The sequence below is a fragment of the Ictidomys tridecemlineatus genome, chromosome 3 (assembly GCF_052094955.1).
Source record: "Ictidomys tridecemlineatus isolate mIctTri1 chromosome 3, mIctTri1.hap1, whole genome shotgun sequence".
Taxonomy (NCBI): Eukaryota; Metazoa; Chordata; class Mammalia; order Rodentia; family Sciuridae; genus Ictidomys; species Ictidomys tridecemlineatus.
This window is the reverse complement of record NC_135479.1, coordinates 161,108,840-161,124,239: the sequence shown is the minus strand read 5'-3', so window position 1 is coordinate 161,124,239 and position 15,400 is coordinate 161,108,840.

Here is a 15,400-nt window from a genome sequence, read left to right as displayed (position 1 = left end):
TATCTTTATTGGTTTTCAGTGATTCTTCACTTGGTTCACATTTTCTTAATCCTTGTGATATATTTTTAAGACAAATATTATTTTTAGGGCATATTACCCCTTTCAGAGATTCAGTTTAGTATTCTGCCAAATAAAATCATTATCAAAGCCTGGGTCACTGTATTGGAGATTCTAAAGGTGAGTATGAGCACATCGTAAAAAATTCTGGGATTGATTAACAGTGTCTGTGCTTTGTATGAAATGGGGGAGTAGTGGAAAGTACGCTCTATTGGCTGGTCAGGTGAGACATGGTTTAGAAAATAAATTTCTTCTTTCTTTTTTTTTTTACTTTAAAAAATTTGTTCTAATTGGTAAAAATCAATTTTTGTCTTTTTCAAAATTTATTTTAAAGTTGATATGTCACCCAATAAAATGGCACATATTCTTTCTTTTTTTCAGTATCTTCAGGAAGGAAGATACATTCTACAGATAAAGGTACTCTTCACCTCAACCTACTGAATTTAAAGATGGATTATTAAGTGCATTATGTTATTGCTTATACTTTCTTTTTAAAAGAGTTAATTTGGGATTGGAGGTGTAGCTCTGTGGTAGAGTGAAGGTTTGTATTTGTGAGTCCCTGGATTCAATTCAATCCTTGGCAACACACACACACACACACACACACACACACACACACACACACACACAAGTTACCCTGTACTTTCTTTGACCTAACAGATTCTAATTTAATATAAGATCTATAAGTGCTGAATTGGATGACATTAAAAAATGATGTATGGGCTTTTACTATTACCAACAGAACTTATCTGCCTCTATTGAAAGGGATTGGAAGAGAAAGACAAAAGGGCTAAAGTAGAGAAAGGCCCACTTTCACTGAAATCCTAAGAGCATAAATTCTCTAACTGTACTGGCAAATATGAGCTATAAACATAGCCTACATTTTCAGCATCTAGAAATAATTTTTAGTTGTTATATATCCTCTATACACTTCATGATTCAAGACACAAACTGGAGTCTCTGAGAGAATTTACTATGTCTAAAGTACCGGGAATTTGAATTTTCCCTAAAAGCAATCACATGCATGGCTTAGAGAACATCAAAGCCAAGAGAGTAGCACCATATAATAAGCTTTCTGTCAGCGCTTTGTAAGTATCTAAGTCAGGTCAAATATGGAAGGTGTCCATTAGTGGTAATGAGAAAGGAAGACAGGATAAAACTTGCTACCACTTAAAGGTGTGCTGGTGTACATAGCTTCACTGGGAAGTCAACACATCAAAAGGGTCTAGCTAACCCTCTATATCAATGGCTATGTTTTTCCACTTAAAACTATGGTAAGGTATACTTTTATTCTGTGAGTTACCATTAAAGAGAGATTTTCCTGGAGAGTTGGAAAAAAATAAAGAGAATGGACATTTGGCTAATTGTACATACAATGTGGTAAATGAAGGAGAATGCATAATAGAATTTCTAACAGCATTGTTTCTAAGATGAGGCTCACTTCAGTTTGCACATGTATGTATGTTATTGGGGACTAAACCCAGGGGCACATTACCTCTGAGCTACTTTCTGCATATTTTTTATTTTATTTTGAGACAGGGTCTTGCTAAACTGCTGAGACTGTCCTTGAATTTGCAATCCTCCTGCCTAAGCCTCCCAAGTAACTGGGATTACAAACAAGTGCCACCATATCTAGCTAGAGTGATTTTTTTCTTTAAATGGTAGTAACCTTTTAAATAATGACCAAATTGATGAACAAACACAATAAATATTTTCTTGCAACTTTGATACTGCTTAATACCTAAGAAATATGGAGAATAAATAAGAAGTTTCAGAGAAATAAATTATCCTTTATGTTAACTTAATTTTAGAAATCATTCAGCTGACATGAAATGAACTTTCCAAGAAGATAAAGTGATATGCTAATTATCTCTGTTAATTAAGTTCTGAGGTTTTAATTTTCAACATAGTATGGTCCAAAAATTAAGTTACAAAATATTTAATAAATGTTATAAGGTGGAGTATTGTGAAGGATTTGATAGTAGAAGATATTATATTTTCCCTCAAGGCAGCAGTTCATTTGTTGCAGAGAAAAGGAATACATATATACAAATGGCTTAAAAAAAAACAACAGTAAAAGGATGAAGTTTAACACCACCACCACAATATGAATCCTAAAATTAAATTCATATGACTGAAAAAATTCAGAAGTTCTCAGAAATGTCTATAATTTTAACTTGTACCCATTAAAATAAATAAATATTTAACAAGGTATTTTATTCCCTTAAAATTAATCTGTTTGAGAGCCTTTTACTTCATTCTGAATGAGTATAGACAGTAGTTATTTGAGCTCAGGTAAGTATCATTATGACTCATTCAGTCTATGATATACTCTTCAGTTGAATATTCTGGTCATAGTGACAATTTTGACTATTACAAAGAATAAAATTGCTTTTATTCTTGGTTACAAACATTATAATGAACTTTGAAATAAAAACAGATAAAAACAAGAAAAGTGTTGTTGGAAAACAAGTAAATCTTTCTTGACAAGTGAACTCTCATGAGCAAGAATCATTACAGTCTCCATTTTTGCATTCAATGGATTCCATGAAACCAGGTCCAATAGCCATTACTTTTTTTAAGACTCAGAAGAATTTGTGGCCTGTTCAATGGAAATAATTAAAGCTGGGAGGGATTTTAGTATTTATTGTTTTCAAAATTTCTAAATGTTTTGTTGATGATTTTGGCACCTAGAGATTTGAGGTTATTTTGTCAAATCTCCTTTCATGTTAGAGCATCAAATATGATTTTATAATAGTGCATGGCATATTGGATATGCATTTGTGAGACTATTGATTCTAAATCTGCTTGATATAAATTTCCTTCTTGTAAACAAACATGCCAGGAAAGTTTAATAGTAGGCTTTTGGGTCAAAGTTCCAGATGGGTAGAGGTAGTAGCAACAGGATACTGGATAGACAGACTTTTGGGAAACTTAATAGACTTAATATTCTGGATAGACTTTTGGGAAACTTAATCTCAGTGGTCCAAACAGCAAGCATTGTTTGAAATATCCTTGATCTTTGTATGTTCTACAAACATCCTAGGCTTCAGCAAAAAATAGTCAAATATAAACACTCAAGAAATTTGGTCAACATTGATAGATAACTTTGGTGAATATATAAAAAGGTGGTATGTACTACTGAATCTCAATATAATCTACCATACAAACAAAAAAAGAGACAGGATCTAAGAAGAGAGTGGAATATTGCAGGCTAAGTCTTTCTACAGAAAAGCAATCTGAGACCAAGTAATATCATTTTTCAAAAAGACCCAAATCAAAGACAAAAAAAAAAAACAACAAAAAAAGATGAGCTGAAAGAGGACGGACTGGAAAGAGGACCTGAGGAAGAAGGGGTTGATGGCAAAATAAGAAGGGATGGACATGATCCATGCCCAGTGCATGCATGTATAGAAATATCACAGTGAATCTCATTAATTTGTACAGCTAGTGTGCATTAATAAGTATAATAAAAATAGTATCACCCCCCCACAAAGTTCAAGTTCCTAGTAGCATTCTACCCTAATCTATTAGAGTATAATGCAGATCAGTTTTGTCTTCACAGTATACTTATTTTAAAAACAACAGCCTTCCCTGCAGAATACATGCTCATATTCAGTGTCAGCTTTGCAAAGGGAGCAATTAGCAGGCTACCAAATATTTTCTCTTCTAATGCATGAAAGAACATTTGAAGGTACTGAGAACAATAAAATGTGCCACTATCCTGTGGCATAATCTTTGACTTTAGTTATAATTAGTCCTCAGCCTTAACTCTATTTTGCAAGAAACTAGTTAAAGTGCCTTCAAATCTACACCATAGGGATTATGTAATTTGAATGTCTATTTTATGTATATCACACATTTTTCATATCAAAAAATAAAAAGAAAATACACATTGTAACATCTTTCTGTTTCAGGATAGCAGATGTTATTATATCAAGTGACTTAAACTCCATGGGTAAAGACAGTTTACAAAGTATTATGTTATATTGCTTTCAGTGGAATTTTCTGTATTGTGATACCATATGAAGACCTGCCCGTAGTATGGTCACAAATAAAATATACACTGGATTATTAAACAGTCAAAAATGGCATAATGCACAAAGCTATTGCATATGGGAAATCAGCCAACAAATAAAATGTCAGCTCTGCCTGCAAACAGCACATGGATGAAAACAAGCGGTGCTCAGCAGCAGGAAAAGTAGTTCTGAATGATAACAATTGTGTAAAAATGCGATAATGCAAGAGCCTTTTTCCAAATAAGAAATAGATGTGATTTGTCATGCTTTTGAGCTTTAACGATATTTTTAGCACATTGTAGAAAAATAAATATATTTCAAAAATGAGGTAGATCATCCATCAAGTGTATTTCATGAAATAAAAGTGTACATAAGAGCTTTTTCGTAGTGGAAGGAAAGCATTATGTCCTGAATTTTACTTGATGCCTGAGGAGTGAATGAAGCTTGTTTCATCACTTGTTACATTTTTAAAATATTGATATTAAATAATATGATAATCAGTCCCTCATAGGAAAGAATGAGATAATAGAGGATTTTTTTATGAGAGAAATCACATGCATTGTCAAGCTAAAAATAGCTCTAGGTGTTAATAACTATAAAGGTATCATGTTATTTTCTTTTTTCTCATTTTTCTTCCTTCTTTATACTTTTGTCCAAATGTAATTATGCTTATTCATGTTAGATGATGTTTTGGTAATACACAATTCATACTCATATTATTTTCAAAATTCTATACCTACCTAGTGAGGCCCAATTAACAGAAAACTATGTCAGAAATTTGTCTATCAATCAAAACTTATTTTTTCATATTTTTCCTCTATGAGTATTAAAATAATAAAACATAAGTATAAAATTTTTACCAACCTGATGCATACCCAAATTTCATAAATTCCAGAATATAGGCAGATTTAAATAACTGGCAATATCAATTTGAAGAAATTAAATTTATTGGCAAGATACATAACTCATAAAAAAGAAGATAAGAATTAACATTTAAAGTCATTTATCTGAAATTTTCACTCTTCCTGAAACCAATGAGACTAAAAAGGTTCTTTCTGACCCAGACAGCTTAAAATATGTTCATTAAATCACACAAAATGTAATCTTCTACTAGATCTTTGACATTGAGGAGATTACATTAAATTAGGGGTTGAGACCATTAAACAAAAATTTTGTGAGGTCATTGCTTTGGACTAAGCTCCTGCACTAGGCACTAATAGAACAGAGCAAACTAAAATGAACTCACTCATACTAAATGCATATGTGTGCTTGTCATCGCTGTGACCAAGAGACCTTACAAGAACCATTTAGAGAAGGACAAATTTATTTTGAACTCATCTCAGTCCATACATAGTTGGCCGACTTCCTTGCTCTGGGCCCAAGGTGAGGCAGAATATCATGGTGATAGGGCATGGCAGAGAGAAACTGTAGGGTTTATGTCAGACAGGAAGGAAGGAGAGAGAGAGGTGGCTGGGAGGGGGGAGAGAGAGAGAGAGAGAGAGAGAGAGAAAAGAAGAAGAAGGAGGAGGAGGAGGAGGAGGAGGAGGAAGAAGAAGAAGAAGAAGAGAAGAGAAGCAGGGACAAAATATAATCCCTAAGAGCATGCCCTGAGTGACATACTTCCTCTGGCCAGACACCACCTGCCTACAGCTACCACCCCAAAATGCATGAAATGTATTAATCCACTTATTGGTTACGGCTCCCATAATCTAAACATTTCACCTCTGAACATTCCTGCATGGCCACATGAGATTTTTCAGGGGACATCTTATATCCAAACCATAACAATACACTTATCAAATGGCAACTTTCAGGAAGCAGATAGATCTCAAAACAAACCAGTTTTTCCTCCAAATGAGTGATTCAAGTTTAGCTGACTCAGCATAAAAATTCTGTCTGCTTTACTCCTTTAAGGAAGTAACCAACCTGAAGTAACCTGATGTTTAGTAGTCAGTTTTGTTATTATTGTTACAGGTCCTTATTTTCAGCTTACAAAAGCTTCTACTTTGCCACCGCTGGGTAGGAGCTCTCGACCCATTTTGTAGTAGGGAGGCTACCCTGATTCATGATTCATGAGTGTAAGTCAGATAGATCCATAACAAAACTTACAGTGATGTCCTTTGTGAAGACTTTCTAATAATGAACAGGATTTAAAGTAAAAGTGTTGCGACAAAGTACATCTGTAACTGCTAACTGCTATTTACAGAGTTCAAAGTGGGAGCTGTTGTCTTTGGGCAGCCACTTGGACTTATTCAGGCACTTGAAAGTTGGTACCTTGGGAATGGGATGAAAGCTAGGCATGTGCAGAGGGAACGAACTGGACAAATGGTGAACTATCAAGTTGCAGTGATGCCAGTTATGTGATCACTTTGATTACAGAAGAGTGGGGACACATTATTAAAAAGATGATTTGGGCAGGAATGAGTTGGTTAGTACAATGTCTGGCCATGAACTCTTGATGAACCAAATTGATATTGACAAGTTCACCCTAAACATGAATTTTGAAATCAAGTAGAACATAAAGCTAGGGATGTGCTACATTTTTTTTTAAACATTTTTTCCCCTTCTTGGTGGGGTTAAATTCATTCAATAGCAACAGGATAGGGTGATGTTCCTCAGCCACTCCAAATAGTAACCAAACTGATGTCCTCACTTCTCCACAATACAAGAGTTTACAAATCCCAGTGCCATCTGTGTTCTTTAGCCAGAGATTCTATTTTCTTTTGCACTAAATGATCATCACAGTTTTGTCTTTGCAATTGGTCATGGATTCGCTCTGTTTTTTTTTTAATAAAAGCTTTAATTTATGAAACACAGTTTATATATACATATATGTAAAGTTATTTAGTTATAAATTTATTAACTCATTGCTTTAAACAATGTTTTTTTAAAATTTTTTACATACATGACAATAGTGGAATGCATTACAGTCATTATTACCCATTTACAGCACAAGTTTTCATAACTCTGTATATAAAGTATGTTCACGCCAAATTATGCCATTATACATGTACATTCTCTTTTTTTTGCATTACAATTCTTAATACACAAATATACCACAATTAATCATATCTCTGTTTATATATAAGGTATGTTGACACCAAATTCAAATCTTCATACATGTATTTTGTATAATGATGACCATCACCTTCCAGGTCATGAATTTGCTCTTTCGGTACAAGGTCCACATGGCCCTGAAGTCTCAGCTCCCTAAGCATGAGACCAGTCTTTAGAGTGAACCACAAAAGACATGTTAATGATTTGTAAAAACACAAAGCAGGGGGTTAATGATCATAGTTGAAATTAAGGACTTCATTTCCATCAGCTCAGCAGGATTGAAACATCTAAAGAAAGCTCAGCAGAGACCCTGCTAATGCAACTGCTCACAAGCAGGAGGGCAGCTGAGCATTAACTTTCAGTAAATGATCCACAGCTCTCTTAAGGAAATGCCACTCTCCTGTTCGCTGAGATGTGCTGCTCCCCATGAGCTTAGGATGGCTCCCCCTGATTCAGATACCAGCTGGGGCCTGAGACCCAGTTAAGTTTTTCATTTATGAGATACTTGGAAGATAATGGAGTCAAGCAAAGATTTTTATTTATATCTATGAGGTGATTATAGTCTGCTTTAGAAAGAAATGAATAGCCACGCGGATGGGAAAATGGCTCTACATATTTTTTCTAAGGGAATCTTGTCCATACCACCCTCTGTCTTCAATCTGTTTTGTGGCTCACCATTGCTCTTAAGATAAAGACTTAAGTTTCTTATCATGGTCTATTCTCTTCTAACTGACTTGGTCTCAGCTGGTATCTCTATTGAATTTAAATTGAAATTCCCTCTAGTCTCTCTTCTAGTCCCACTGGCTTGTTTTCTGCAATCCAATATACCATTCTGGGCCTTGCCACAGGACCTTTGCACTTGTTGCTGTAGTTTTCCCACATGCTCTTCCTGCTTCTTCAGAAATGTTAACTTGTGTTTATTATCAAGGAAGTTTTTCTCTGATCTTCCTTGTTCGGCCAAATTAACTGCTTTCTTGAAATAAATGCAATCATAGCATTCTGCACCGTGACTTATTTGATTTTATTTGTGTTGTTGTTGTTATTATTATTTTACTAACCATTTCTCCTATAGATGATAAAATTTATGCAGATAGGGAGAGTTAGTATTGCTTACCTCTGGGGACCCAATCACCTAGCACATTGATGGGCAAGTAGGGAATACTCATTAAATCTTTATGAAATGATATGAAAGGTACTCACACACACATATGCAGTACTTCTACAACTGTGGGATTTGTGGAACACATTGAAGGAAGTTAGATTGTGAAAAAGAGGCACAAGACTATATAAAAACTAAGGAGAATTAAACAAAAGGAAAAAAACAGCAATTAAAAGGAATTTTGCAATGAAAAACAAAATACTGTCTACATTGGTCTTCCGGTCTAAAATTCACACAAAATCTGACAAATTCATATAGATTATTAAATAATACCATTTTAACTCAATCTGTGAAATTGAAATATAATCATGATACAAAGATGAATGCACTTCATGTTTGAAAATCATGCTAAAAAGAATGAACCTTCTCTGAGAAGAAAGTAAAATTATGCTTTCCTGCCTCTTGATAAATATAATTTTTTTCTATGTAAAATTCATAAGTAGTCTGAAAGGAAGATGGCCCAGCACTAGCACAGGTGAGGATAATTCAAGGTTATGATCACAATCTTGGTCTTTTCTTCCCAGCGAAAGGCCCATGACAGCTGTGTGCTGGCACAGGCAGATACGTGCTGCATCTCAAACACCACTGCTGCTCTCTTCCTGCTTGTCAAGGACACATTCAATTCCTGGACCCTGCCCTCTTCACCATTAAGCTGACAAGAATAAAAGGTTCCATTTCAAATGGATTCTAAGCTTTCAAAAAATGAAAGCATGAAGAATATACTCTGAGATTTCACTTGAAAACACTGCTTGGCAGTGACAATACTTAGTAGAAGTCAAGCCATTTTCTGCTTTTCACTTAATGCCAAGGGTTAACAAAATAGAAAAATGATCACTATGCTGCCCGCTCCATCTCCCCCGCCACCTACATTTTCACAATATACTCTTTATACACGAATAAGCATTTATTTAGAACTTAATGGAAATGGAAAAAACTTTTGGTTTGTTTGTGATGAAATTGAGCCATATTTACCAAATTTAAAAAAGTATGTCCATTAATAACTTTTAATACACTTACCATATTTTGGGAATATGTTCCATATTTTTGGAATACATGTGTAGTTATGATTGATATGTGGAACCACAGAGTTTTTTTTTTTTTTTTTTTTTTTTTAAGAGAGAGTGAGAGAGGAGAGAGAGAGGAGAGAGAGAGAGATAGAGAATTTTTAATATTTATTTTTTTTTTAGTTCTCGGCGGACACAACATCTTTGTTGGTATGTGGTGCTGAGGATCGAACCCGGGCCGCACACATGCCAGGCGAGCGCGCTACCGCTTGAGCCACATCCCCAGCCCCGAACCACAGAGTTTTTAAGGTAAAACCAATCTGAAGAGGTTATTGATTATGACATTTTTCATTTTGAAGATTATACTGGTTTTTATAATGGTAAATTACAGTTTAGAAACATAAAAACTTAAAGATATATTATTACATTTAAAAAATGTACCTAGACTTCAAGCTCTTTTAATATAGGCTTATGTTCTTGTCATGTCTCTGAACAAAATAACTGAAGTAGGCCACTTTAACAAAGATCATGGGCTTAACAAAATAAAGTTGTACTTCTTACCACCCCCCCACAAAATCCAGTACAGATGTTGTTGTGTTGGCAGATGCTTAAGTGACTTAGCAGGGTGGGTCTCCTCTAGGGGGTGACTCAGATGCAGTTCTTGAAGCCATCATCTTTAACAACTGACCTTCAAGATTGTAGCAGAAATTGAAGAATCAAGACTTGTGTGTGAGGTTTTATGAACTGTATCTGGAAGTGGTATATATCATTTCCATTGGCCAGAACATAGTCACAGAGCCCTACCAAAATGAAAGGAACTTGGAAAATATATTTTGGTTCTGTGCCCAGACTTTCAAAAAAGAGGGAAGAAAAATGCCTTGAAATGCCGAACATATAGTAATTCCAAATCAGTCTCTACATAGAGAGATGATATAAAAAATACACAGAAGGATGTGTTTTCTTTCTTTTAATGAAATAATTTATAATATAATTAAAGGAAAGACATATGTAAAACAATTTGCAATCAAAACAATGCAATATATACCTATCAGACAAGAATGCTGTACTGACAGATATAATTAAATATCAAGTTTTATAGTACAATCCACTAGAGGTTGAAGTAGTATCTAAGTATGTGCTATTATTATTGTTTTGGTAACACAACTCTTGGGTGAAATGCAGATTTGAGATTAAGAAAGTTTTGTGGATAAATGTCTTCAAAAAAGTCTTCTAAGTAAGCAAGAACTAAAGTTGGACTAGAAGATTAGCCAAGCCATGGGTGTTAGTGGTGGCTGTGGTTGAATGAGTTGGAACAGAAAACCCGGGTGAACATAATTGACAAAAGCCCTGATAGGTGAATCTGGAAGCCAGGGTTAGTTGTTTTATAACTTTAGTATTTTAAATAATAGTAAAATAAGGCTAACCAGACCAAAATGAGTCATGTGGATTATCAACACTGAGAATCTTTAAATCAGAAAATAAGTGTTTGAACTCAGTGCAGGAAGTGTCAGTGAACTGCTATAAGTTTATAAGCTGGGGACTGAACTGAAAAGATAAACATGGCCATGGAGCTCTGGACAGTGTGCCATCGATACAGACTTGAATGGCAGGTTGGGGTGGAGGGGGACAGCTTTAAAAGTCATCAACCCAAAGACACATTCAGTATATAGATAGCAATGGGGAAATAAAAATAAAAAATATCTTCATGATAATTTTGTTGGATACATAAATTAAACGGCTTGTGAATTCTTTTCCTTTCCAAGGATATATTCACTTTTGAAAACAGAAAGAAATAACATTTATCCTTCTGGGGTGTGTTACTTCTCTATGCTAGGTAACAAAATAATCCTAAAATATAAAGATTAGGACAAGAGTACCTATCTGAAGCAATTTTTTGTTTGTTTGTTTTGTATCAGAGAATGAACCTAAGGGCCCTTTACCACTAAGCCACACTCCCATCCCCTTTTTTTATATTTTATTTAGAGACAGGATCTCACTGAGTTGCTTAGGGCCTCACTAAATTGCTGGGGCTGGCTTGAGGGTGATCCTCCTGCCTCAGCATCCCGAGCCACTGTGATTATAGGTGTGTGCCACCATGCCAGCTCTGATATAAGTTTTGAGGGCTGAGAATTTGAAGGCATCATAGCTGGGACGTTGTACCTTGGTGTCTCTTATGGTGTACAACTCAAAATACTGTTTTCAAATAAGTCATCTGCAGACTAGGTTGAGACTAGAGGTTCTACTTCTAACACAGCTCACCAACATGGCTGCTGAGAGCCTCAGGTCTTCATCACAGGAACATCTCTATCGGGTTTTACTGGACTGAATGATCCAAAAGGCAAAAAGTCCACAATGTCTTATGTGACACAGTCTCAGAATCCATGCACCATCATTTATGCATATATTACTTGTTAGGAACAAGTCATTAAATGTATTTCCAGCAGCAGGCTTATATTGACCTATATTGGAAGAGACATTACTTTTCTTTTTTTCAAATTGAAAGTTTAAATTTTTTCTTCCTTCCTTCCTTCTCTTTTCCCTCTCTCTCTCACTTCCCTCCTCCCTCCTTCTTTCTTTCTTTCCTCTCCTCTCCCTTTTCCCCTCCATTTTTCTTTCCCTTCTTTCACTAGAAATGAGAAATAATTTGCATAATTAAGGGGAAAAGAGTCATTTAATTGCACTTAATTTTTCATCTTCTCTCCTCCTAGCCCCATGGAAACATTTTCTACAATAAATACATTTAATATACCCTCACATGCTTCATAAAACACTTTTCTTCATTTCTTGCCCTAAATGAAACTGGGTCCCCTTTGACAGTATTGTTTTCCTGTAGCACTATTGTGTGGAGGCTACTAAATCTTCTGTCTCATCCATCTTAAGAGTCTAGTGTTAGAAATACCACCTTTCTGATTTTCTATGCCACCCTAAGCCACCGCTCCTCCATTTTCCCAATAAGAAATTTTACTTTTAAAGTCACATAAGCAGGCTATACCACTTGCTTTTCTATACCACTTATAAACCTGATAACCTCCTTAGCTACACCACTACTTTTGCCATTCTCTTGCTCCCTAATCACATGGGCACTCCAGAATCATACTATAACAGCATGTGAGACATGTCATGTTCTTACCTTCCTAAGCTAGAGACCCTTACCTCTACTCTGCACCGGGTTCTCATATCTGCAGCCATACTCAAAACTATTTCACCTCTGAAATCTTTTTCTCAGTGTTCTCACTCTCATTATCCCACTATGTAGTGACCTCCATCGCTCTTTAATCCTTTGAAATATTATGTTTCTTTCTTCTCTAGTATACTGTTTTTAACTCCTATTCTTTCTCTAGCTAGTTCTAAACCCTAAATATAGTTATTTCAGTATTTCCTGACTTTATCTTTTACCTGCTTCCTTTTTACATACCTCCTATTCCAAACTCCAAATCACTCTAGCTATCCACTGTTTCTGACTTGTGTCTGAGTGATCCTAGAGAAAATAATTTGTTTGAAATAAATATAGATCCCTGGTCCTCAGCTTCAGTTAAGGGACTTTTAACATGAGTGCATTAGTAACTCATTGCTGTGTAACAAGCTTATACAAACCATTTAGCTAAAAACATTTACCTCACATGTCAGAAGCTTGGGAGGATTGCTCTGCTTAGAGTTTCAAAAAATAGAAATTAAGGTGTTGCCCAGCCTGGGCTTTGAACCAGAGCCTCTGAGGTAAGGACTTGCTTCCCAGTTCATTCCATCGTTGGAGAAGTTCTCTGCTGGAGAATCCAGAACAGAGATCCTGATCCTTCCTAGTTGTTTTCTCGAAGATGCTCCCAACTTTGATAGGCCACCCAGGTTTCTTATCATGTGGCCTCTTCCCCTACATAGCCAGTAACTGCATGTTGAAATCTTCTTTTACTCAAATTTCTGTGATTTCCTTTTCTGCCACCCACTGAAAAAAAAAATTTTATCTTTTAAAATTTCCTGTGATTGAATTAGGTTCATGCAGATAATCTCTATATTTTAAGGACAACTGACTTAGAGTTTCATAAAATCTGTAAAATCCATTCACATCAGTACCAAAATTAGTGTTTGACTGAATAACCAGGGCACAGAAATCTGAAGTGAGCCATGCTTGGAATTCTGCTGTAGTTAGTTCCATCAGCCACATAGCAACAGCTATTTCAGCCTTCTTAAGACCCCTATTATACAATATCCTTCCTCACTCTCCAAACTAACTCTTCACCTAACTTTTCCTGCACAGAAGAGAATAGAAACTGTTAACTAATGAGAGGCCCATTAAAGTTCTGGCCTTCTATCTGCAGCATGTCCTGGAAAATGCATAAATTACTTTTGCAGCATTCAAAATATCCTAACCCACTGCCAAGCTAAGTTTTATCCCATCATTTTCTCACAAGTGCTAACTATCTTTGGAGCTATTTCTTTGTTAAATATCACACCTCTCACCTGTCTTTTCCTTTCATCATGTCTTGTCCCTCCCCCTTCAGCGTATAAACATACCCAAGCATCCCTCCTACAGAAAACAAACAAAAAGATGAAACCAAACAAGCCCCTCCTTTTCCCTATATCCCTCTAGCTACATTGCTTCTTTACTCTCCCTCACTTTTCAGATGAGGGTTGTATTTTTTTTCTGTAGTCACTGATTTAATATCTATAATATTTCACAACTAAATTATTACTTCATCTACTTTAATTTCACTGATCTCCGGAGCACTTTCCCCGACCCAGTACTTTACTGAAACAGTTCTTTTAAAGACTGCTGATGCCCTTTCAGTATCTCATCTCATAACTACCTGTCAATACTTTTCACAGAAACTTTTTCATGGTATTTGAAAATATTGAGTTATTTCTTCTTTATTTTCTTCAGTTTCCAGGAAAGAGTTTGCTACTGACTTTTTGCCTTCTTTGCAAAGGCATGAAACAAAACAAATAATTATGGGTAGGAACCAATATGACATGTTAGGGATCTCTCTTTTTAGTTTACTCTGATTTAAAATTTGGAATATTCATAATATCAAAGATTGGATTAAACATCTTTTAGAGTTAAGAAAGGTAATTTCCAAGAGTCATGTTTTCTATTGGATCATGTCTTAGCCTTTTATTTTATTACTTATTTATTTATGTCTTCCAGATGTTCTGCTGTGTCAATGCTGTGGTGGTGGAAACCATGGTGCAAAGTACATTATGACGTGTGACAGGGAGTGATTCCAGGGTCCTGTCTTTGATTCTTTGTCATTCCTACTTCATGGCAACTCTTCAGGCTTCCATTTCTTCAATGTTTTTACAAGATGTCCTTTCTTGAATCAGCAACTCTTTTTCCTGAAACACAATTTCGTTAGATGATATTGTTTATGTTTATTATTTTAACTACTCTGTCAGCCTGGGTTGCCATGACAAGAGATTGTGTGCCTTAAAAAACAGATGTGCATTTCTCACAGTTACAGAAGTTCAAATGTCTAATAATGGGCTATGATATATTTTGGTGCTGGAGAGGGCTTTCTGGTTTTCAGACCTTGAATTTCTTGTTGCATTCTCATATGAAGAGAGAGAAAGAGAGAGAAGTTCTATGATATCAATTTTTATAAAGGTGCTAATTCCACCATGAGGACACTGCTCTCAGCTGCATCTAAACTTAAGTAACTCTCAGGGACTCTATTTCCAAATGTCATTTCTCTGTAGGAATTTGAGGGATAAGTACATATATTTATCCCATAATGTACTATGAAATTTTTTGATATTGGAAATTTCCAATTGAAATTTCCAATACCCAAATCTTACTTCTTTCTTCTGAGTTTGAATCCCTATGATTTATACTCACACTGAATATATAACAATAAATCCCACCATTATACAACATTGCACACATAACTCCAAATTTAACATCATGAAGTGGAATGTCATTGCTTCTTGGTGCTTTGGACTCCTTCTTGCAGAATGGCATTGATATCTATGCGGTTTTTAAAAAGTGGGATATCTTCTGGGATCATCTTTGCCTCATTGTCTGTATCATGCCAGTCACCAATTTTTATCAATTCTTACTCTTAAAGAGTATTTAGGTTCATCTTCTCCTCCTCAATTGCACTGCCCTTCAATTGGTC